General features: G+C 39.6%; 2 long non-coding RNA genes across 2 annotated transcripts in view; one reads left to right on the plus strand and one right to left on the minus strand.

Moving 5' to 3' along the window:
- LOC121063010 overlaps positions 1-25,243 on the plus strand; it is a 257,279-nt gene that overhangs the window by 74,765 nt on the left and 157,271 nt on the right. The gene's annotated exons all lie outside the window — the stretch shown is intronic.
- On the minus strand, positions 7,170-24,002 carry LOC121063009. Its single transcript, XR_005815784.1, has 3 exons — positions 23,623-24,002; positions 14,421-14,511; positions 7,170-7,817 (listed from the first exon to the last, which is right to left on the minus strand). It is a non-coding gene; the product is annotated as an uncharacterized LOC121063009 (long non-coding RNA).

The raw sequence follows: 25,243 nt of genomic DNA on the forward strand, positions 1-25,243 counted from the left end.
CCCTTACGGGGACTATGCTGCATGCCAGATGTCTCTGCGTGATTTACCAGCTGTCCCGGCCACATGTACGACTTACAGGCCCTTCCTGTACTGTTACACATACCGTTTGTCCACGGTCCAGCAGGTCATTGTGTGCCCCCGCAGTGAGCGGCCAAGGAGCAGAGTTCCTCCAGGGAATTGTGCCCGGTGCGCTCTAGGACGTCTGCGGCGACGCCACTCCTGTGGACAGGCAGAGAGCCTCCTGCCTGGCTCACCAAAATGATTCGTGGAAGAACTCTACAACTCAAAGCAAATGAGTTATAAAGTAGGTATGCGGTTTATTTCGGCGCCGGGCACATGCAGGATAGCTCCCAAAGGCATGCGCACCCCAACGCGGCAACTTGCTTTGGTTATATGCAGTAAAAAGTTACATATGCATGTAGTTTCCCAATACACCTATACATACTCATAACCTATCCCCGCTTTGTATTAAAATTAGCTCCAAGAAGCCATTTCCATAAACTCCTCCCATCTGCATTTGTGCAGGTCGTGGGGATGAAGGTTGATAACTCCTCTTCATCACCACTAGTTGACCCCCTGTCTTTGTACAGACTCAGCTGCTCCTTGGCTCTTGTCCAAACCACAAGGTCGGTCTCAGCTGGTTTTTGAGATAGGTTCCCCATTTTTGTCAGGAAACATCTTCTGTAAGGGGCCCCGAGACTCCTTGTTTCGGTTAATTTGCACAGTAGTAAACAAAGACACTCAGCAATATCTATTTTAATGCGATTAAGCAAGCCCCCATTCTTCCATTCCTGGCTTTAATAATTACGATTGTTTTATTTAGAAATCATTAATGTGATTAAACAAGCCCACATTCTTCTATTCCTGGCTTCAGTACCTATGTATAAATAAATTATATAACTGTCTGTGCATATTTGTGCGAACTCATACACATGTAAAATGCATAAATTTTTATGTATGAGCACTTGGTTTCAGCCAGTCACAAGGTGCTCTGAGATCATGTAGGTATGGCCATTTCCAGACATTGCAAACAGCTGATTGCAGCACAGTTTAAAAGCACAGGGGGGTATGACATCTAAAATGGTAGCCTCCACGTATGCAGGGAGCAGGAGCTTCCTGCTTGGTTGCACTTCCATGTAAACTGAAATGGAGTGACGGGTCCTGCCAGTCAGTCATAAGGCTGTATGATTGTAGATGGTTATGGACTTGTCAGAAATGTTGGCTCCCTGCTCTAAAGTGGCAGCTGAAACAAAATGTCAGAAAGAGAAGGCTTGCAAAGCCCAAGTGACTGGAGGGCTGGGGGAGACTTTCGGAGCAAGTAGAGCAAGTGGCTACTGGATAGGGTGGCAGTTCTGATGGAAGTTGGGGTCTGGATTCCTGCCACTCTATCTTGGAGAAACATTGCCCTCCTAGTGACTTTAAAGCTACCACCAAAACCAGGAGAACTCTTGATCCATTTAGAGGCCAAGCTCACAGGCTAGGAAGAAGGAACGGGGAAATTACAGGGAAATAGGGCTTGTTTTTGGAGTTGGTAAGAAAATACTGCCATGATGTCCTTGGTTCTGGACAACTGTGGCTTGTTCATGAGCTGAGAGGAGGCTGAAGAAAAAGAAAGAAAAATAAAGTGATGCAATGAAAGTCTAATGGAGCAATAATAAAAGAAGGAAGAAACACGCTGTCTTCATTAATCCTTTATTAAGATTCACCTAGCACATCTGATAACATTAAGTAGCTACCAATAAGATGTGAATTAGCATCCGCATCACTGGAAACCGTAGTATCTCCCTCAAGTGTTATCTGTTCAAAATGGAAGAGGAAGCATGCATAACATTTTTAAAAAGTTGTAAATCTGCTATAGCAGCTGAACAAGGCAGATCTCCTCCTTCTGAGTTAATTCCTCGTGGTGTTCACTGTAAAGTTTTAATCACCAACTGCTAATCGATTTAGTCCTGCAGTAATATTGTAAAATGGGAAGATACCATCATTGTAAAAGATTTGAAGGAAAAAATGAGAATCAGTGGTAGCTCATCGGAAGAGTACGAGATCCCAATGAGATGTTATGTTGTAGAAGACTAATATGATCCTTAAATACATAAATAGAAATATTTCAAATAGGAGAAAGGAATCTATTTATTAGTTTGTACTTGGCATTGTCATGACCATTACAGGAAAACTATCCAGTCTTGGTACCTGCTGCTGAGAAAAGATATTGAAAAAGATTGGAAAGGGTTCAGAAAAGTTTCGTAGGAATTATTACAGATTTGAAAACTGTGTGCAATGAATTACTCCATGCTCTATTTAATTTTTCAAAAGGAAGATAAAGGGGTAACTAGACATAAATATATAAATATCCACTGAGGGAATAAAAATGTGATAACAGAAGTTTCTTCAGTCTTAGAAGGAAAAACTTTAAAAGATTCAACAGTCATGAACTGAAACTCAGCAAACTGGTTATATATCTTTTATCAAAAATGGTAGAAAATGGTAGAATGACTTATCAACAGTTATAGCAGGATTTTCATCACCTGCCATTTTCAAATAAGGAAATAAAGTTTTTGTCTGTAAAATGTACTGTAATTCAACCATAGATCCTAGAATTAAAACTGGAATTTCTTCATGGATGTTGTGTACAATTAAAAGTTCAAACACACTTCATGTATTTTGATCAGCTAGAAATTAGGTATTTTTTTCTAAGCTAATGTAAAAAGATTTTCTGTGTATTCAGCAGAGAAAGACCTTTACATGCGTATTCGCTCCACTTTCCTTAGACATGGGTCTTAGGTAGGATGAATCATCCTGCAAAGGTATCTATTTCCATTGACTGTACAGAGAGATAAAGGGTAAGATTTGTCTGAACAAGCACAGATACCTTAATTTAGTTTTACCCATAGTCTATCTTGTGGTCAAAAACAGAAATTGGTATTTGTAGGGCATAATTCAACTCATTCTAAAGTGAACTTGAAAGTAGGGCTAAGGAACCATCTCCTGAAAATGCCTATTTATTTTACTGTCTTGAAAGTGATATTAGACCAGGTGCAGACGTTGTCATCTTTTGAAACTGAATGAGATAAATCTCATCCTAAACAAATACAGTTATTTCTGTTGGTATTAGGCCAACAGGAAATCCTGTGAATAATTAAGCGTTCAGATATCACAATGGTATTTTGCAATATTAGTGAGGATTCATAGCTGAAACTGAAAGAAAGAGTTGGTCCTTCTGTGTCATTTAAATTTTGCTGAGTAACCAACATTTTCATGCAGCAGTTCTATTTAGTCACTGAGTGGAGCTTTATTTTAAAGGACCAGGTCACGACTTTGGGTTATATTACATAGGCAATCTCTATTCTACCCAGAATGCTTTATGTGTCTGAGATCAGACTCTTAGACACCTCATTAGCATCTTTTTAATTTAAAGATGCAAAAATCCAGTAAGGTGAGACTTGGCCTGGGCAAAAGGTGGGAAATCAGGAAGCTTAATAAAGATTTAACAATTGTTACTATCTAATGCCTTGAATTCTGTTGCCCAAACAGCTGCCTCTGGTGCCATAAATTATATGTTTATTTTGAATAAAAGGAACTGCATGATGAGTTGTGAGGCTTATAAAAATTAAGTTAACATTAGAGGAAGTATCTGGATGATAGGCAAATAGACAAAGTATAATCTCTGTGATTCCCTGATGAAACATACACTGAGGCTTAACCTAATCCCTGAAGGAATGACAGCAAAAATAAGGTGCAAGACCAATTAGCCCTCTCCCATACTAATCCTGGTTAGAGCAGCTTCTTGGTTTTTATACTTGTAGAGACATTCCTAGCACCATGGAAAATCAAAATTGTACTGAACATACCTTTTTTTCAGAATAATTTCACTCAAACCTAACTACCAACAGGTTTGTCACACACCAGAGTTGAAAGATTTCTAATCCCGCTGTAAGATTTGGTAGTGGTAAATTAAGAAGATAAGACAGGCATGAAAATTAACCCCGGATAGAGTGATTTTAAGTTGATTCTATTCAAATTAAATGAAATTATGAAAGTAGGTCTGTAACTAAGGTTTCCAGTGATAAAGGAACAAGAGGAAATTAGGCTGGGCGGAACGGATCCAGAACATGAATATAAAGAAGGTCTGTATATTTTCCCTTTCCAACATGGGAAAAATACAGATGACCCCCCCCGCCAAAAAAAAAAAAAAAGAAGCAGTTAGATACAGCAAAATTATGTTGGACATCAAAAGACTAATAAAAGAAGTATTCTGGAGGTTCTTCAGGACTCCTTAGCAAGATAATATAAATGAAGAGAAAGAATAAAGAAATAAAAGATTAACAAAATAAAATAAGGGAAAATATTATCAGACTTGAGAAAATATATATTTTGGTTTTCAAGGTAAATTAAAATATTCAAGAAGCATTGAGAAAAAGTAGAATAAATGTAAAAACAAAAATTGTTCCAATATTTTCCAGCCATACATTTTATCATTTCAATCTGAAGAGAATAAGGGATACAATAATGCATGACTTAAGTGATATTGGAATGGCAGAGGATTAAAAACAAGCAAACAAACAAACAAACAAAACCAACAACAAACCAAACAATACATTCCAGCTGAAATCAGTACAAAAAGTTGGAGAAAAGAGGACAGATATTGTATGTGTCTGAATCTTCAAAACCTCATGATAGATTTTAGTTTGATTTATGATTGACATTAAGTCTGACAGAGGTAATTTTCATATGAGAGGTTTGCCTATTTGTCAGTGAAAAAGCATAAAAAAATCTTGTAATATTTATATCATTTCTTGAAATGTGACACCCATCTTTTTTTACTATACCTTTGCCATGTACCTGGAATTAACATGATTCTGGATTGAAAATAAAATAAAGATCTGATATAATAAATAAATGAAACCACAGAACAGAACAATGTGGTATCAGCTGGGGGAGACCACTGGTAGTCCCCTTCTCTACCCTACTGCTCAAAGCTGAGCCAACTTAGATCAGGTTGCTCAGCATCTTGTCCAGCAAAGTTTTGAATATCTGAAAGGATGGGGTTTCCAAAGCCTCTTTGAGCTTACAGTGAGAAATTATAAGTGGGAAAAAAAAAAAAAGGAAGAAGAAAACTAATAGACAGAATGAATAGTGAAGAGGAAGGCCTTTAGAACCAAATCAAAAAAGTGCATAACAGAAAAAGGCAGACCCAGCCGTAGTAATGTCACTCATCACTCATACAATGTCTAGGGTGGCTGAATGGTTATAGTAGATCCTGATCTCATTATGATCCTTGAATCCTTTTTATTTGAACCAATGTATGCAAGATCTACTTCATATGTCCAGAGATACACTTCCTGAAGTGAACCTATTGGTTTTGTCTCACTGTATAGGTACTATAGGCTAAAAGGGGCACCATTTTGACACCAGCATTTATAATAGTGCACTGAGTCTGTCTGGAATGGAGTTAATTGTTGTCATAAGAGCCCATAGGAGCCCACATGGTGCAGTACTTTGGGCATATGACTGAAAGTTTTGATAACACACCAATGCTTTGGCTAACCTTGGCTTGCACAGCATCAAGGTTTTCTCTTTCTCACTCTACACCTCCACAGCAAGTAGGCTAGGGGTGGACAAGAAGTTGGGAGAGGAGAGCCAGAACAACTGTCCCTAACTGACCAGAGGTATAGTCCATGCCATGCGATGTCATGCTACACAATTTAAAATTGGGAGTGGGGAACTGGGCAGTTGTCTTCCAAGGTAGTTGTTGCCCAGAGACTTGCAGACATACAGTCTGATTGTGCAGGTGGTGAATGATAGTCTTTGCATAACTTAGGGTTGTTTGTTTGTTTGTTTGTTTTCTTCTGTCTTTATCTTAACCCATGATTTTTCTCACTCTTGCTCTTCCTGTTTTCTCTCCAGTTCCACTGCAGGGGTGGTAGTGAATGAGCAGCTATGTCGGCGCTTAGTTTCTTGTGGGTCAACCCACAGCAAATGGCCGGAAAACAGGATGGAAAGGATCATATAAGAATTTTCCTTATATATATATATATATCCCTGAAAAATCATAGCTCTACTTCTGGAGCTGTTTGACTACTGCTACCATATAATGTTATTTCTTTTCCTTTACTTACACTTAGAGACCTTAGCTATATTTAAAATCTTAAACATAGGTATACTCTATTCTACTCATATGCATACTACTTGAGTTTATACATTTGCTTCTTTGTGTACTTTTGTCTTACACAACATTTGTTTGCAGAGGAAAAAGTGAAGAGTTGGTGTCATATGTGAAACAAACAGGTAGTGTTTCACTCAAGGGAACACCTCCTCTAACAATTATAATTTATAAAATAGAATATCCTGAGTATGACACTAGTCAATTTAGTCTGATATAAAACAGGCCCTATGTTTTCTTTCATTTATATTTTTATGATACGCAATGTCTTTATAATTTCCACCACTCCACATAAAAGCTGCCAACTGCTGAGTGTCTAAATAAGTAGCATGTGAACAAAATGAATGAATTGCTAAATGTCCCATTACATCCATGGAGAATACCCTTACATTTGGAGTCAGGAATCTTAAAACTGAGATGACAAATGAATGGTTTTCACTCCAGTGGAGTGATGGTTTTGGCAGTGGGCTTCTCCCTATGAGAATAAATTGGCACTGGGCTGTCAAACTGTGATAGGAAAGATTTAATCCTGTTACACAGCATCATTTTGGGGATGAATGCTACCAAAAATAGCTATCTTACCAAGAAACCCAAGGAAAATCCCTGAACATATTATGTTATAGTAAGTAACTGTCCAAAGGGTGAAAAAAACTCGTCTTAAATTATAATTCATGAAGTAAAAACAGGATGTCATGTTGTGTTAGGATACTCTGGGTTATTATGTCTTATATGGTGTATCTTAATGTGAATTGACAGAAGAAAACACTCATTGATTTATGTCACTAATTTTAGGACATGATTTTCTTTTTTTTTTTGGTTTTGCTGCTGCTCTTGTTTTTATTTTTATTGTTACTGTTATTGTCATATTATTCTTGATCTATTATGGCTTTTTTCACACCAAGATTTGAGAGGTGGATAATGAGTATTGTCTATTGTGCCATTCCTGTGATTAGAAGTGGGTAGCATTTGTTCTGCTATTGACTCATTTCTGTTATTGACAAGCTAATTCTGACTTTTTTTAACCTTTTTTTTTTTGCTTATCAAGATCTATTGTCAGATGAATTGTATCCATTTTGTGGTTTGCAAGCCAATCTTTTACTAAAATTATAGGATACAGCCCATTATTTCATCAGTCAATGCATGCAATACTTTTTTATTCTATGCAGTTATTTAACTGTATTTTGGTGGCATTCTAAGTCATCAGTTAAGATCAAAGATGAGTGATTCACAGACAAAAAAAAACATCTTGGAATAACCATGCAATCCTCAACTAACCAGTAGTTTGGGTGTTCAAGGTGAAATGCTTTGCCATATCATCATTTTTAACAGTCAGAAAGTTAATTAGCTAATCCAGGCTAATCTTCTTCGTTCCCACTATAGTGACTCCAGAGAGCATTTCATCCTGTTTGTCACTGACATTTTCTTTTACTGATGTGACCTAACTTCTGTAATACTGAATACAGAAAGAGCCTGTATAAACTTTTAAGAGTGACTGAATTCATAGGTTTGTAGGAGAATTCAGGTTGGAAGGGATCTCAGGTAGCAATCTTGCTCAAATTCTTGTTCAAAGTAGAGTTAGACCAAGTTGCTGAGAGCTTTATTTGATCTTGTCCTGAAAATCTTTGAGGATGAGGACTGCACAGTCTCTCCGCAGAACCTGCTTGGCTGCTTGGAACAAGCAAAGTTAGCTGAGATAAATCTTATACCAAGGATCCCAATCCCATACTGAGGATGTCTAAATAAGTAACAGTCAATATAGGATTTAAAACCCTGACTTCTGGATGTGATAGGTAGGAGGTATCCTTTTACATCTATATCTAAATGTGTTATTGCCCATTTTTAAAATTAAGAAATATTAGTGAGTCACTCAGGGTTTTGTTTGTGTGTGTTTGTTTGTTTATGTTTGTTTTAGTATCAGTTATGGTAACAGAGGATATACTGTTGCTGAAGTTCCAGCTTCTATGTAAAGCACATTTAGGGCAAAAAAGTCTTGTTAAAGTGCATAGTAAAATATATAGTAAGCCTGGAGTTTTCAGTTTACAGGGGAAATTATTGTCCCTGTACATGAAAAAGTAACCTCCAGTGGGCAATAATGCCTGACGCTGAATTATATCCAATTTTTCATCTTATAAGTCAATAGCTTTCCACTATAAACATCAACTCTAGTCAGTATGATATGCTGCATACTGATATATTGACTAATGGTACTATTAAAAGCTCACAAAATGTCAGCAACTGGGAATTTCTCATGCATATCTGTCTGCATTTCAGTAAGTAAGGGTGCTCTGTGTAACTTAGAAAGCCATGCCCAGTTGGGAACAGTCTATGTAATGCTCCCTATTTTGTTTTCCTAAGGGATTCAAAAGTTCCCCAATGCCTCCACTCCCTTAGTTTTATTTTGTTTTATTTTTTACTATTTTTTAATAGACTTCTTCAGTCTGTAAAAGAAGTCATCCAGAAAATTCCCTCTCACATGATAGCTATAAGAGGTAACATATAATTACCTTTTTTCTTCTTCATATAAAACATACTATACAGTGAGATTTTTCTTTTTTCTTTTACAATGAAGACACTGGCTCATATCTCCTTTGCTGACAGAATGTCTCTGAAGAATGAATTTAGATGGCAGGTAAATGAGAAGTAACCTCCTAAGTTTTCAAGATGTGTTTGTTTAAACAGCAATGATCAAGGCTAAAGGTAACTCCTGGGGAAGAGCTAGGAAAAGCTGCTGGCCTGGTGAACACCTAGAGAACATCATCACCACCTAGTCATTAAGTCCAAATAGATGCCTTATATCAAGGTCATCTCTTCTGTTTAAAGCACAACAGAAGCAAAACAGTTATTCTGTATGGGCAAATCATTTACATTTAGTTTGAGATGAACGTTTCTAGAAATATAAAATGTGGTTTTGTTTGTTTGATTTTTAAAGGTTTACCAGCCTAAGAAAAGGTATGGGTTCGTAAAAGCCAGTTGAGCTGGCAAGACAAAAATTGGGTATTTTCAGGTCTTAGTACACTTTCAGCTTGCAAATGTCATATTTACACCTACAATTGTATTAACAGCCTGCATAAATTAGAAATGAAAATGTACATTTATTTGTGAAGCTGAAGTGCCTGACAGTTTGTCAATGACCACTTCAAGATCTTGCAGTCTTGTTAGTCAGACAGATCATTTGAATTTTCTTCAGCTATACAGATGTCACCCTACTAGTGGCTGTTCGCCATGCATGTCATATGACATCATTTGTTGACAGTCTAAAAAGCCCTTCAGGATTAAAAACAGCAACCACAGGAATAGTGGTGTTGGTTTTGTTATTAATCAGATGCGCTTTTCAGGAGAATAATTAAAGGGTGTAAAACAGTAATAGCATTCTCATGAAAGATAAGTTAATTTCTCTTTTTTTTTTTTTAATTTATTTCTATTCTCCAATTATTTCCACTACAGTGGTAGGAAAACATTTTTGTGTATGTTTTTAGCTCTGTCATTTCTCCTGCGAGCAGGTCATTTTTACCTTTCATGGAAAACATCTTTTTTTAATAGCATTTATTTATTAGAGTACAAGATTTTCACACAAGCCTAGGACCTAAGAGCATGTACCATTTCAGAAACCTACATACCATGTCTATTCTGACAAACCTGTGTTAGGTCTTTATCCTGTGCTTCTTGTGCATTGACAAATTAACTTTAACAGACACCCAAGAGGGAATAGCAGCTCACCACAGAAGTTTTATTTAGGATGATCAGTGTCTTGGAATGTTTAACAGAAACAGTAGCAAATAAGAAAAAAAAGGTTTTATCCATGTGACATATTCAGCATTTCTGACACCCCGCTTGCTGAGTGGGGTTCAACATGGGAATGCATAGCCATGGAGGAATTGGGGAAACATCATCCATTTTCAGAACTCAGATGGCAGAGAAAAATGAAAAGATGAAGACCACGAGCTATAAATCCTACTAGGTAATTTGCTGACTTTTTCTAAATCCAAATTCTTTTGGTTTTAGTTGAAAATTTTTGAACCATTATTTTTTTGATTTTTTTGTTTTAATTTGAGATGTACCTTTTTCCTTTCCAGAAAAGTTAAAATTTTTATGAAAAGAAAATAATCTCAATTTATTTTAAAAACAGCTTAATTATAAATCCAGGTTTCTATCAAAAGAAGATTAGATAGATTTTTTTCAGTCTAACCTATAAATATCCATGATTTATCCTGATTCATCTGACCACACTTTATCAGTTGAGAAAATAGAAATAATGATAACTACTGCTATTCTTGTAGGAGCTGTGAGCATGAATGGACATTCTTTAAGCACACCAAGATAGAAAATGACAGACAATGGGAATGTCCAAAGTACCCTTATTTTGGGTTGTACCTGATAAAGGCAAACGCAGCTATGGGAATTATTATACACATCTCATTTTGGTATCAAACTTTTCTTATTAGCATGGTTTAAAAAATAATTATCACAGTCTTTATTTTTTTATCTAAGAAATATATTTAAAATGTAGATCTTCTATAATTCTTTCAATTAACAGTAGACACTTCTTGATTACTTTCTAATTAAATCATTTCACTCCAAGACTTGGTAATTACAACAAGAAGTTATTAAAATTAGAAAACATTTACTAACTCAGTACTTTTGATTATTAAGCCTTTATTGCTTAATGTCGCCAGTCTATGAAGATATATGAGGCTGGAAACTGATTTTAATGTATGCAGCTATGATAATTAACCACAGGTGTTCCAAACAATGCAATGCCTCTTTCCTGTCATATACTTTCCTATGAAACGTATTGTTCCTGTCATTGAACGTATTTTTCGTCTTATTAAGGTATCTTTCTATTGACAATATATTATTGTTCCTACTACAGGAAAGAACGCTCTTGATACTACTCTATTCGTATGGAAGAGTTAGCAGTGAATAAAATAATCTCTATTAATGTGTCTCTATATAGAAGACAATTTATGTGCATTTACATATGGTATCTAAGTATGATATGTCCCTGCTGTCCCTGAACACACATGAAGAGAGGAGTCAAGTGCAGAGTCAACAAACAACATTCTTAATAAGAGAGAATTTTGGTCAAGGGCAGTATCATGGAAAATACTGCACTTAAGTAGAAATGCTATCTTGTATTCAGCGTACTCAGAGAACAGAAGGGTCAGCAATTTTCCAAAACCTCACAGAAGAAAGAAGGGGAAAGAAAGAAAGAAGACCTATAATAAATAAATAAATAAATAAAATAAATGCTGCTATGCAATTTAACAATCTCTTGACTTGGCTTGAAGAGCTGCAGTGACAAAGGCCTGTTTCAAATGGAAGTCTCCACTACCACGTGGAATGAAATCTTGGCTCTACTACAGTCAATAAGAATTACTCCTGGAAACAGAGGAGCCAGGTTATCATCCTGGGTTTTTAAGGCTACTGTTGTCTTTCCAGTTAAATTCTATTCAATAAAACTGAGTTTCCACTGATAGTACACTTACTTTGACCAATGCTCAATTTGTTTTCAACTAGACACATACAGTCTCAAAATGTTCTTCTGATGGAAACACTATATGAAGGAGTCAGCCAAACATAGTAACTTGGACTCGGACTAATCCTGCTCATTTGCGAAGCATCTGAGGGTTTTTAAACTGGAATCACAGAATCACAGAATCATCTAGGTTGGAAGAGACCTCCAAGATCACCTAGTCCAACCTCTGACCTAACACTAACAAGTCCTTCACTAAACCATATGTCCTGGTTTCAGTTAGGACACAGTTAATTTTCCTCCTAGTAGCTGGCAGGGTGCTATGTTTTGGATTAGGATGAGAAGAGCGCTGATAACATGCTGATGTTTTAATTGTTGTAGAGCAGTGCTTACACCAAGCCAAGGACTTTTCAGCTTCTCGCTCTGTCCTGCTAGCGAGCAGGCTAGGGATGCAGCAGGAGCTGGGAGGGGACAGACCCAGGACAGCTGACCCAAACTGGCCAAAGGGGTATTCCATACCATCTGACGTCATGCTGAACAATATATAGGGGTGGCTAGCCGGGGTGGGGGGGCCAGCTGCTCGGTGATAGGCAGGGCATCGGTCAACGGGTGGTGAGCAATTGCATTGTGCATCACTTGTTTCGTACACATTATTATTAGTAATACTATTATCATTATTATTATTATTGTTATTATTATTTTCCTGTCTTAATAAACTGTCTTTATCTCAACTCACAGGCTTCACTTTCCCGTTTCTCTCCCCCATCCCGGAGAGGGAGGGGGGAGGGTGAGCGAACGGCTGTGTGGTGTTTAGCTGCCAGCCGGGTTAAACCACAACACATCACTAAGCTCTACATCTAAACGTCTCTTAAAGACCTCCAGGGATGGTGACTCAACCACTTCCCTGGGCAGCCTATTCCAATGCCTAACAACCCTTTCAGTAAAGAAGTTCTTCCTAATATCCAACCTAAACCTCCCCTGGCGCAACTTTAGCCCATTCCCCCTTGTCCTGTCACCAGGCACGTGGGAGAATAGACCAACCCCTACCTCGCTACAGCTTCCTTTAAGGTACCTATAGAGAGTGATAAGGTCACCCCTGAGCCTCCTATTCTCCAGGCTGAACAATCCCAGCTCCCTCAGCCGCTCCTCACAAGACTTGTTCTCCAGACCCCTCACCAGCCTTGTCGCCCTTCTCTGGACTCTCTCGAGCACCTCCATGTCCTTCTTGTAGCGAGGGGCCCAAAACTGAACACAGTACTCGAGGTGCGGCCTCACCAGAGCCGAGTACAGGGGGACAATCACTTCCCTAGACCTGCTGGCCACACTGCTTCTTATACAAGCCAGGATACTGTTGGCCTTCTTGGCCACCTGAGCACACTGCTGGCTCATATTCAGCCGACTATCAACCAAAACTCCCAGGTCCTTCTCGGCCAGGCAGCTTTCCAACCACTCATCTCCCAGCCTGTAGCTCTGCTTGGGGTTGTTGTGCCCCAGATGCAGGACCCGGCACTTGGCCTTGTTGAACTTCATACAGTTGACCTCAGCCCATCGGTCCAGCCTATCCAGATCCTCCTGCAGAGCCTTCCTACCCTCGAGCAGATCGACACACGCACCTAACTTGGTGTCATCTGCAAACTTACTGAGGGTGCACTCGATCCCCTCATCCAGATCATCGATAAAGATATTAAAGAGGACTGGCCCCAGTACTGAGCCCTGGGGGACTCCACTAGTGACCGGCCTCCAACTGGATTTGACTCCATTCACCACAACTCTTTGGGCCCGGCTATCCAGCCGGTTTTTAACCCAACGTAGCACACGCCAGTCCAAGCCAAGAGCAGCCAGTTTCTTGAGGAGAATGTTGTGGGAAACGGTATCAAAAGCCTTACTGAAATCAAGGTAGACCACATCCACAGCCTTTCCCTCGTCCACTAAGCGCGTCACTTTGTCATAGAAGGAGATCTGGTTCGTCAAGCAGGACCTGCCTTTCATAAACCCATGCTGACTGGGCCTGATCGCCTGGTTGTCCTGCAAGTGCCGCGTGATGACACTTAAGATAATCTGCTCCATGAGCTTCCCTGGCACTGAGGTCAAACTAACAGGCCTATAGTTCCCCGGGTCTACCCTCCGGCCCTTCTTGTAGATGGGCATCATGTTTGCTAGCCGCCAGTCGACTGGGACCTCCCCTGACAGCCAGGACTGCCGATAAATGATGGAAAGCAGCTTGGCCAGCTCCTCCGCCAGTTCTCTCAGTACCCTCGGGTGGATCCCATCCGGCCCCATCGACTTGTGTACATCCAAGTGCTGTAGCAGGTCGCCAACCATTTCCTCGTGGATAGTGAGGGCCACATCCTGCTCCCCATCCCCTTCCACCAGGTCAGGGTGCTGGGTATCTAGAGAACTGGTTTTGCCGCTAAAGACTGAGGCAAAGAAGGCATTAATCACCTCAGCCTTTTCCTCATCTTTTGTAACTAAGTTTCCCCCCACATCCAGTAAAGGATGGAGATTCTCCTTGCCTTGAGCTCCATATCTACTTGGTGAAGAGTGATAAGTCCCTTTACCAGTTAACTGAGATTAGAGGAAGGCTGAATTAACCTCTGGAGAAATTAAGCTCCTGCTTTTAACATCGTAGAGTAGTTTGTATGATTATAACCAGTCAGTTGCTTAGGGTACAGTGAATCTAGGCAGTTGTGAGTGTGCTTCTCAATGTTTGGTTAGACAACCTTGACAGGTCTTTTATTTTCATGAGATTTTTACATTTTATTTATTTATTTATTTCATTTTTCTCACCCGTTGACAATGAAAATATAATCTGTTAGAGTTCAAACAGAGAATTCTGCAGGATCCAAAGCAGCTCATCTTTCCCTTTCTATCATCCATCCTGTGTAAAGAAATCAGTTAGTACCAGAAATTAAGGGACCACAAATCTGGAAACAGGCTTTAAGAAATAAAAATCAAAAATTAAAATTAAAAAAAATCATAGGTCTTTTTACTTGCTAGAATTTTGATGCAGACCTCTGACTGAATACCATCTGAATCTACTCACCTTCTTAAAAATAAGACTCTTGGAGTCACTGATTTAACTTCCTTATATTCAGAGAGTGTCAGCGAGTATATTTGCCTTTTCTTATGGACCTCAACAAACAGTTTTAAGGCTTAATTAATGTGGAGCATTTTAAGAACCTCAGATTAAAAGTGATATGGAAGCACAAAAGCACTGCCATTAATGTTAATGTCCAATACTCAGCAAGCATGCCAGATGGCTTTATTTATTTATTTACTTATATATTTTATAGTAAGTTAGTCATAGAAATACTAAATAAATGTAAATAAATGGTAGCATTAATGTTCCTTTCTATATGTCATATTACACACCTGGTGATTAGAATGCCTAAATGTCCTGACCATTACACATTGCCCTTATGGTGCTTGTTTTTCAACAGTCACCTTTATAGTTCCACCTATTTCTGTATTCTTCTGCGCCTGAAACATGAGTCTGCAAATAGGGTAGTTTCCTTTGTTTATTGTCCGCTATTAATTCCAGATCATTTATAAGCTGTTCTGCGAGAGGGCTTTGATAACTTCAGCAGAGCTCTGTGATATTCTGGCTGAGGAATTAACTGGATATTTCTGACAGCTACTCATGAGAACTCACAGAAAACCAAGTCCTATTTTTTTCTAACTTTTCTGTTGTCATCAGCAATCTTGCCCTGATTGATAGGCAAGATGCGATATATTAAAAGTTTTGGAATCTATAATGATACCACGTTTCGCTGTTCCTGTCTGAAGCCCATCACAACCTAGATTTCCTCTCCCTTAGGAATCAGAACTGATGAGAGTAAATATGTAAGAATGTGGTTAAACATGTATGGAATATATACCACTATGACAGCCAATCAGATAAGAGTATTTTATGATTTATTCTAATTACCCATACAGATACTTTCATCTCACCAACACCAACAAGATGCTCTCTATATGCTGTTGAGCTCCTAGCAGCACTTAACACTGAATTAAGATATTCTAGAAAAAAAAAAAAAAGACACCACCACCACCAGCAACAACAACAACAAAACCTGCCTGAAACAAGGCCTAGAATGGGAAAATCTGTGTGCTTAGGTGTGTGAAATCCATTCTCAACAACCATACACAATCTGTGTTACTATTGTTCCTAAGATAACAATGCCCTTAAAAATCTAAAATGTAGACTAAATTTTCTCCTCATTTTTTACCTCCAATAACTGTCTCTTGCTCAGAAGTGGAAAAACCCTGCTGAGTTGCACTTAATGCCTGCACTTAATGCACCTGTCCATAAAATTCTCTGCCTTCCTCACCAGCCTTTTACAGCCAGATGCTCCCTTGTGTGATTATTGGAGCTGATAGGAAACTTTTTAGCATTTATTGTCACTGCTGTCAGAAAAGACTGACTCACTGAAATGAAAACTTTTCACAAGAACCCAGCGTACCCAGTGAATCAGCTATCTCAGGAAAGAGTCTCAGCTGCCCCATAAAATGCAATATCCCAGTAATGATAGGGGACTCCAGTTCAAATGCCTGGCCTACTTATTTCCCACAAAAGACTGTTTCTCCCATATCACAGGAGGACTTTGTGCACCATATGCTACACTGTGAGGTGCTTCTAGTTGAGTGTGCTTTAGAAAATGTTCATGAGCTAGAGTGTTTGCTTCCTATCATCTCTCGTCTTGTGACACTCAGGACAGAACGTCTAATCCTTTGGTATTTTCCAGTCAGTTGTTCTGATATGACATGCTGAAAAAAAGGGAACTATAATAAATCCTGGGCTAGATCCTCATCTCACGCTATTTCTTAAACAATGACAGTGGAATCAATAGAATTTCTCCAAATTTACAAAAATATAATTGACAACAGAACTCTCCACATATCATCACTCTTAGCACCCTGCAACTGCTAGTACCACCACGTTGCTACTGAAGCTAGATTATCAGGGTGAAATGAATTTTGTCACATTTTATTACATGATCCCTGCTGAAACACAGCTCTCTGATAAAGGAGAGAGCTTAATTTAAGAGCCACTGATCTGAGCTATGTAGCTGTGGCCTCCAGAATTTCATCAGTCTATATTATTTGATACAGTTTAATTAGCCCAATCAAAAGGCCCAGCAGTTCTTATAACTCTGCTCAGAAAAGAGGAAAGGAAAAAAAATCAGTGCTTTGTTTACTTACAATGTTGTTCCTGACGCATGAAGACACACCAAAATAACTGCTGTTTATTTTACAAGATGGAAAAAACATTGTACACCTTCTGGTCATAGAAGCCATTTTCTTTTGGGATTACAAGTGCAGAGATGAATTAGGTACGCTTAGGATCAATATCTGTTTCTCTTCTCAGCTCAAGATGGGATTTGTCAAAATTTGAGAGCAGCTTCTATTGAGTGTCAGCTACAAATCCTTCCAGTACTGAGTCATATACTCATTGAAAGTTGAAATATAAATGGCAAAGGGCTTTTTCAGCTACAATATCTGAGGTCAGAATGGTGAATCACCTTTCTTCATTCTTTTTAATGAGCTTTGGTTTGATGAAGTGACCTTGCAGGTCTGGAATCTAAGGACGTAAAGGGTCTTTACAAGCTCTGGCTGTGTCAGGTTCTGTGTAGCACAGCTCCAGGAAGCAAAAAGCACCATACAGTATAATGGAGATTTCAGGACCTGGTCATTAGCATTGATAAGTGAAAGATACAGCACATGCTGAGAAGATTTTAAGATTTTAAGAGAGAGAGAAAATATTCACTCAATTCATGAGTATTTTGTAAAGTTTCAGATTTATTGGAGTTTCTTTGGGAAGCATGATCAAAAGAGTGCCTTCTGACTTTAAATATCTTTGTTTGAGGGCAATGACATGCTATAGTGAGGGTAAATTGCAAAAGAATAGGTCATTAGAGAGAGAGAAACAAACAGATTTTTCAAGGGCACATGACCATTTGGTTATGTAGTCTGAGCTTCTGTGTATCACCATAAAATTCACCTATTTGTGCCTGCAGATGAAGAGACAGAAAGATACTGCCCTGCAGAGCACTTTGTATGATTGAAACAAATGCCTGAATTACCTTTTCCACTTGGAAAGATTGGATTCACACCTGGGCTATCCGTATGTCACAAGGCACTCAGTTTTCAGAGGAGCCTAAATTTTCAGCGTGTCTGCTGGGCTGACGCACCTCTAATTAGCACCATTAAACATTGAGTCTGTGTCTTATGTATGAATTATCACCTTAAAGAAATTAACTAGGGAATTTGAATTGAAGGAGCTGATTTTTTTTTGTTAAGTGGAAAAAATACTGTATAATTAATACTGAAGCCAATAACAAAGCAAAACTATGCTTTTCATCCTTGAAACTTCACTGACTGGAAAAGTTAGCCTCCTCTCCTTCTCTCTGTCCCCCTCCTTCCCCTTTCTCTCTCTCTTTTTTTTTTTTAATTATAACTTGCTGAAGCACTAGATAACACCCTTTAATCTCCCTTAATAACTACCCTATCCCAGATTTTACTATGCATCTTTTTGCACAACATCTGCAAATCCAACACTGAATCGCTCTTAAGATTGACTGACTGACTGAGCTCTGAGCTCTGCTGATTTACTGATCCATGGCTTGTTCCTGCAGTTCCTCAGATTGAGCGTAGACTAAAGGGTGGGAGAAGAATGGAGGACAGTTACTGTCTCCTGTAGAGCCACCACCTGTCCTCAGTTTATCTGACTCATCCTCATGAGTTGACAATAGCACTGTAAGGAGTCCACTGAACTGAAAGTCAGGCTGACCTTGGAAGAGATGATAGCTGAGTCATTTTTGCATCTCCATAAAGGTGTAGAGTAAAATACTGGAGGAATAATGATGAACTAATTGACTTTATGGCACTGAAGTCAGCTGACTGCAGTTTAACTCCCTACATTTCAAGAGATGCTTGAAGCACGAACAAACAAAAGAACTGATATTTTTCAATATTTTCAGTCTTAACTCATTGGATAACATTCATGTAACATTATTTAAACAGCCCTCAAACATCATTGCTGATGACTTTCATTCTTTCACATTTCTCAGGTTAGTTAAGCTGTCTCTAAGTATATGATGAGTAAGGCAGATGGTACTGGATTTACTATATTGTGGCTCTACATTTTGTTGATCAAGATGCATCCAAATCTAGTGTTGGTCATATTTTACTATTTACATATCACTTACATTTCTTGTATTATTTACTTGGTATTTTTGTAAGAGAGAAATTTTCCAGCAGGAACCCCACTGAATTTTGAACATCTATTTCTAGTTAGTATATTTCCTAGATAGAGTTTGCTTATGGAATGATCAAAAAAATAATCCATATTTAAATTCTCTCCAAAGCTGTGCTAGAGTTATTAGTTGCCAGTATCTACACCGCTTTTGGTCATTATTTCAAGGAAGGTTTTGGGATGTTTACATATGTGAACAGAGGTTCAGTGTCAATGAAACACCACCTCAAACCAGAAAACTTAAATATATGTATATATTTATTTTACTAATTCTAAGCTATCTTAATAAAAAAAATCTAGCAAACTATTTTAAAATTTAACTGTTAATAGTATAAGATTGTCTTATTAAACAAAAGACAAAAGATGGTTTGTCTTTAACCACATTTTCTGATCACATCCAACAGAAATTTTGTAGCCCATTTCTCAGTTCTGAATTTTCCCATCATAAAAAAGAGTTACCTTATTTTTCACTATTATGACTAAAAACAACCAGGCCATATATTGCCTCTAATTTACTCTTTTACACTTTGCTAGTCTGTCATCTATATTGTTGTCTTCAGATACTTCTTGTATTTTCTAATATTGAATAATTGAATATTACTAACTACAGTAAATGTCTTAAAAGAAAGTAGTAGGTCAATAATAAAGATGTGCATTCCTTTAAAAAGTGTTGTCTGTCAAAAAACAATAGCTTTTGAGAAACAAAGGAATTATGTCAGTCAAAAAATTGAAATAAAATTTGAAATAGGTGGAGGGCATGGGATCCGCTGACTTGCATCTTAGACTAAAAGAAAGGAGATTTCAATTTATTTCCTCATTTTACTGTTGGGTGTTAATGGACAAGCTGCTTCACTGGCTCAATTCTATCTATGTTTGACTACATTCACACTGGCATTCTTCAAGGACATGCACTAATTCTGTATCCGTGCAATGGCACCCTAAAAACAGTCAGGGGCTTTTAGAAATGCCTGAAATATAGATAATAAGGAAAAAAGAAAAAAAAAAGGAAGAAAAAGAAGAAGACTTACATCCCAGCTGTAGTGGAGTGTTCTGCAGTGCTTGGCTGCCTTATTATTAATTAACAAACAGCAGCACTATGTTCCTTCTTTCTTTTCCTCTCCTTGATATGAGTTGCAGCATGAATGCAGCTCCTACCAATACCACTTTTTAATTTCATGGTATAAATTGGGGTTTTTACGCTAGTTAGCAATAAATAAAGACTTTCTGAATGATTGAAATGGAATTTCTTAAGGAAAGAGCAACAAATAATTAGACTTCTATATCACTAATTATTATTGGTGGCTTGAACAAAATTATGTTTCTGGCCTATAGAATTTCTAATCAGTAAATCAGTAATCAGTAAACTCAGAGCATCATAATATGATCTCTTCAAACAGATTTATTTTTCAGATGACTGGTTCCTAATGCCATTTTGGCATTGCACACTTTTGCTATTGGTTATATTTGTCTCCTGCCCTTAAATATATTGTTTACTACTGCTACAAATTATTATTTGTAGCATGGTAATGACTAGAAACTATAGTCATGGATTAAGCCTGTAGTGTGCCAGGAACTGTACAAACCTGGAGTCAAAGACTGTCCCTGATGCAGACTTTAAGATAATTACATAATCATTTAGATATACTGCAAGCCCTTATGTCTAACCATGTTCACCTATTGCCCTTCTCCCGCTTATTTGTAAAAATCTATTGAAAACAATCAAAGCAAAAAGCTTGGGCTTTGAGGCATTTTTTGTGCCCAAAATCAAAGTAAAGAATTGCATCTGGAAGGTCTCAAGTTTAGATGATAATGCAAGGCTGGTTTCATCCCAGTTAACTTTTGACATCTAATGACTAAGGCATCTAATTTAGAAGCCTGGTTACTACAGGTGATGAAATCAACCTTGCCGAGTGTCCATGAGCAATTAGGTCTTTTCTAAATGTGAGTGTATAAGGATGTATAATGAACATGTAGCACTCATGTCTTTCACTTGCGTGCCAACATGGGAAAACTTCAGAGATCAAAATCATCCCTCACATTAAAGATTAATAGGATTTACAAAGGTCAGTTAAAAAGCTAAATGTCTTTTCCCTCCCTTAATAATGTGGTTCAGCCCATTTTAGTTGCAAATGGAAACTCAAAGTTCTTCCTTGATTCTGCTTAAACAGAAAGCTATACAAATCTTGAGTCTGGGCCTCTTACGAATGTGGAGATCTGTGCAACCAGGGACCACTGAGGCAAATAAATAGAAAAATGGGAAAGCTAAATACTAAATTTTAAGGTGGTGAATGACGATATGCTTTGGGGTGACAAAAAGACAAATAATTTTACTGTAAAGCTTGTGTACATAGATATTTATAGAAATTGCAATGGCTCCCTTTTTCACCTCCATTAAGGACTGTTAAAGAAAAGGAGAACAAACACTGAATTAGGATGATGAGTGACTGTCCTGGTTTCAGTTAGGATAGAGTTAATTTTCCTCCTAGTAGCTGGCATGGTGCTATGTTTTGGATTAGGATGAGAAGAGCGCTGATAACATGCTGATGTTTTAATTGTTGTAGAGCAGTGCTTACACCAAGCCAAGGACTTTTCAGCTTCTCGCTCTGTCCTGCTAGCGAGCAGGCTAGGGATGCAGCAGGAGCTGGGAGGGGACAGACCCAGGACAGCTGACCCAAACTGGCCAAAGGGGTATTCCATACCATCTGACGTCATGCTGAACAATATATAGGGGTGGCTAGCTGGGGTGGAGGGGGGGCCGGCTGCTCGGGGATAGGCTGGGCATCGGTCAACGGGTGGTGAGCAATTGCATTGTGCATCACTTATTTCGTACACATTATTACTATTAATACTATTATTATTATTATTGTTGTTGTTATTCTTTTCCCTGTCTTAATAAACTGTCTTTATCTCAACTCACAGACTTCACTTTCCCGTTTCTCTCCCTCATCCCGGAGAGGGAGGGGGGAGGGTGAGCGAACGGCTGTGTGGTGTTTGGCTGCCAGCCGGGCTAAACCACAACAGTCCATTTGGCGCCCAACGTGGGGCTCGAAGGGTTGAGATATCGACAGATTTGACCAGAGTGTGTTAAACTAAAATTGGTATAAGTATTCGACCTGAAAAGAGAGAAGTCATCTTGTAGTGCAGTGGCTGAGACAAGAAGAAGTAGGGTTCACTGTGTGTAATTACAGTTGTCTGAAACTGATAATTAAACACTGAGCCAATCTCCCTAGAATCTTTTTGATTCAAGTAGAGAAATAGGCAATTTTAGGGCATGGTTCATCTGAGAAATTTTAAGCAATTACTTCAAGATGAGATGAGCTATAACCAAAGAGTTTCTCTTTCTGTCCATAGACCAAAAGTGTGGGAAAGGAAATCGCAGGTAGCTTTGCGCTGTTTCACACGTCCCTGAATTAGAGATAATGAGGAAATAAGCAGTAGAAACAAAAACTTGAGCAAGGTTGAGATAAAATAAATCGGCTACAGTGTTAAAGATGAGCTTTGGGCAGTGGCCAATTGCTGGCTGGCTTGAGGCGCGTCTGAGGGTCTCTAACCAATTGTATGACAGATTCGGGCGCGTGGACAGTGCATGGGGATACCTGGAAAGTATATGTAGTGGTGAAAAATGGCAATAAATGTCTCCTGTTCAAGAGCCATCAGGAGTCCGTGTCTGTCATCCCTTCAAATGGTGACCGCGACGTGATTTGCAGAGGAGCAGTGCTGCACGAGCGTCCGAAGGGAACCCAGCCGAACGAATCAAGCTCGCAGCTGGACTGCAGCTTCAAGCCTGGGACATCACCTGAAGGACAGGTGAGCGGCTGGGCATTAATCGTGGGGGCTAATATCTCTGCAGAAGAAGAGGCTATAGTAAAACTATTAACTCAACCCCTGGTAAAAAGAGGAGTGAAATATGACCTGTATAAAGTGAAACTATTGCTAAAGTTCTTACAAAAGAATGGGGCCCCGTCGACAGTTTCAGCGGTGTTTGATTTAAAAACTTGGGAAAATGCTGGGACAACTATATGGGACGCTACCTCGTGGGGAGATAAAACAGCTGCTGAGGTGATGATGACCTGGCGCTTAGCAACTGAGACACTGAGATCATGGCAAGCGGAAAAAAGGGTACAGACAGCGGCCGCTCAGGCTATGCAGGCGGGTGAGATAAAAAGCGGTGACTGAGTACCGCCAGAGAAAGCAAACCTGATAAACTTGGGAATAGAGGCAGAGACAATATCCCAACCCATGGGGGCCACTCTGCGCTCGATGCCATTGCGACCATCAGCGTCGCCAGCGTCGCCAGCGCCGCCGCCCGCCCCGCTGTCAGCTCCGGGCACTCGCCCGCCCGCCCCGCCGCCGGCTGCTGCGTTTCTCAGGTTTGAGCGCCTGCCCGCACGCATCGGGCGCCGCCATGTTCCGCCTGCTGCTGCGCCCGGGCGCGCCGCTCCGCGGGCCCCCACTCGCCGCCTCCCGCCGCCGCCGCTGCTGCCCCCCCGCCACCCTCCCCCCCCGGGCCGGCCTCCCCTCAGCCCGCCGGCCCTTCTGCTGCCTCTGCGGGCCGCCGCCGGCAGCTCTGCCAAGGATGTGGTTGGATCCCCTGAAAAGGCAGCCACAGATCTCAGCAGTGAAAACAAGAAACTCAATAAATCCCAGCGGCTGAAAAAAGTTTTCAAAGAATGTGGTGCTGCAGGGGTTTCATTCCACGCTGGAATTTCATCAGTATCTCTAGGAATCTCCTACCTGGCTGTGTCAAGTGGTGTGGATATGACTGCAGTTCTCTTCAAACTTGGTTTCAGTGAATCACAGAATCACAGAATCATCTAGGTTGGAAGAGACGTCCAAGATCACCTACTCCAACCTCTGACCTAACACTAACAAGTCCTCCACTGAACCATAAATCGCTGCAGTCTAAAAGGGCTGCTGGTACAGGCGCATTTCTGTTGGTATATGCTATTCACAAATTGCTTGCTCCAGTACGAATACATATTGTTCTGACAAAGAGCCCATGGAATTCACCAGTGTTTGTCATCAAGAAGAAGAGCGGGAAATGGAGATTACTGCATGATTTGCGACGAATCAATGCAGTGATCGAGGGCATTGCAGCCAGAAAACAAATAAAAAAAAAGAGAGAAAAAGAGAAAAAAAAGAAAAAAAGAAAAAAAGAAAAAAAGAAAAAAGGAAAAAAGAAAACAGAAAAAAGAAAAAAGAGAAAAAAGAAAAAAGGAAAAAAAAGAAAAAAGAGAAAGAAAAAAAGGAAAAAAAAACAAACACAGTACCTTTGAATATTGTATCGGACTCGCAATATGCTGTAAGTGTCGCTCAGCGCATTGAGAGTGCACATTTGAGACATATCCCAAAGGAAAACTTGTTTCTAAAATTTAAAGAGCTGTTATTTTTGGTAGAGCAGCGAGTGCACCCGTATTGTATTATTCACATGTGGAGCCACACCATGTTACCTGGTATTTTTGCAGAGGGTAACGCACGCGCTGACCGGCTAACTAATATGACCCTGACTGCCCTGGTGCCTAAGGTGCTGGAGCAAGCTCGATTATCCCATGCCTTTTTCCATCAGTCCGCCAAAGTCTTGGCGAAACAATTCACTGTATCGATCGCTGATGCCAAATTGATTGTCCAAACATGTCCTGACTGTCAACAACATGTTTCAACCCCGTCTTTAATGGTAAACCATAGAGGTCTACGGTCCTTGCAATTATGGCAGACCGACGTAACGCATATTCCAGAATTTGGTCGCTTGAAATATGTTCACGTATCGGTAGATACTTTCTCTCATGCTATTTGGGCGACAGCTGCGGTGGGTGAAACTAGTCGCCATGTCCAGGCTCACTTCCGTGTCACTTTCGCAGTGCTAGGCATCCCAAAAGAAATAAAACCCGACAATGGCCCCGCCTATGGTAGTCACTCCCTTCAAACCTTTTTTCAAACTTGGGGTATCTGACACATCACAGGCATTCCTCATTCCCCCACGGGTCAAGCCATTGTAGAGCGCACACATCCCACCTTGAAAGCACTGCCAAATAAACAAAAAGGGGGAGACACCCAGGAAACACCACAGAACAGGTTGGGAAAGGCACTTCATGTAATGAATCACCTCTCATTACCCTTTCGTCAGGAAGAGGTACCACCCATAGTAAAACATTACAAAAGCATGAATTCCGTGCTGTCACAGGTGCCACAATCAGAGCAGGCCTTAGTGATGGTAAAAAGTTTAAATACAGGTCTTTGGAGGGACCCCAGCCTCTAATAACTTGGGGTCGAGGGTATGCTTGTGTCTCCACAGGTCACAGACCGAGATGGGTACCAGCAAGGGGGGTAAGGCCATGGTTGGCCGCCTCCTCACAAT

Source organism: Cygnus olor, assembly GCF_009769625.2.
Source record: "Cygnus olor isolate bCygOlo1 chromosome W unlocalized genomic scaffold, bCygOlo1.pri.v2 SUPER_W7, whole genome shotgun sequence".
Lineage (NCBI taxonomy): Eukaryota > Metazoa > Chordata > Aves > Anseriformes > Anatidae > Cygnus > Cygnus olor.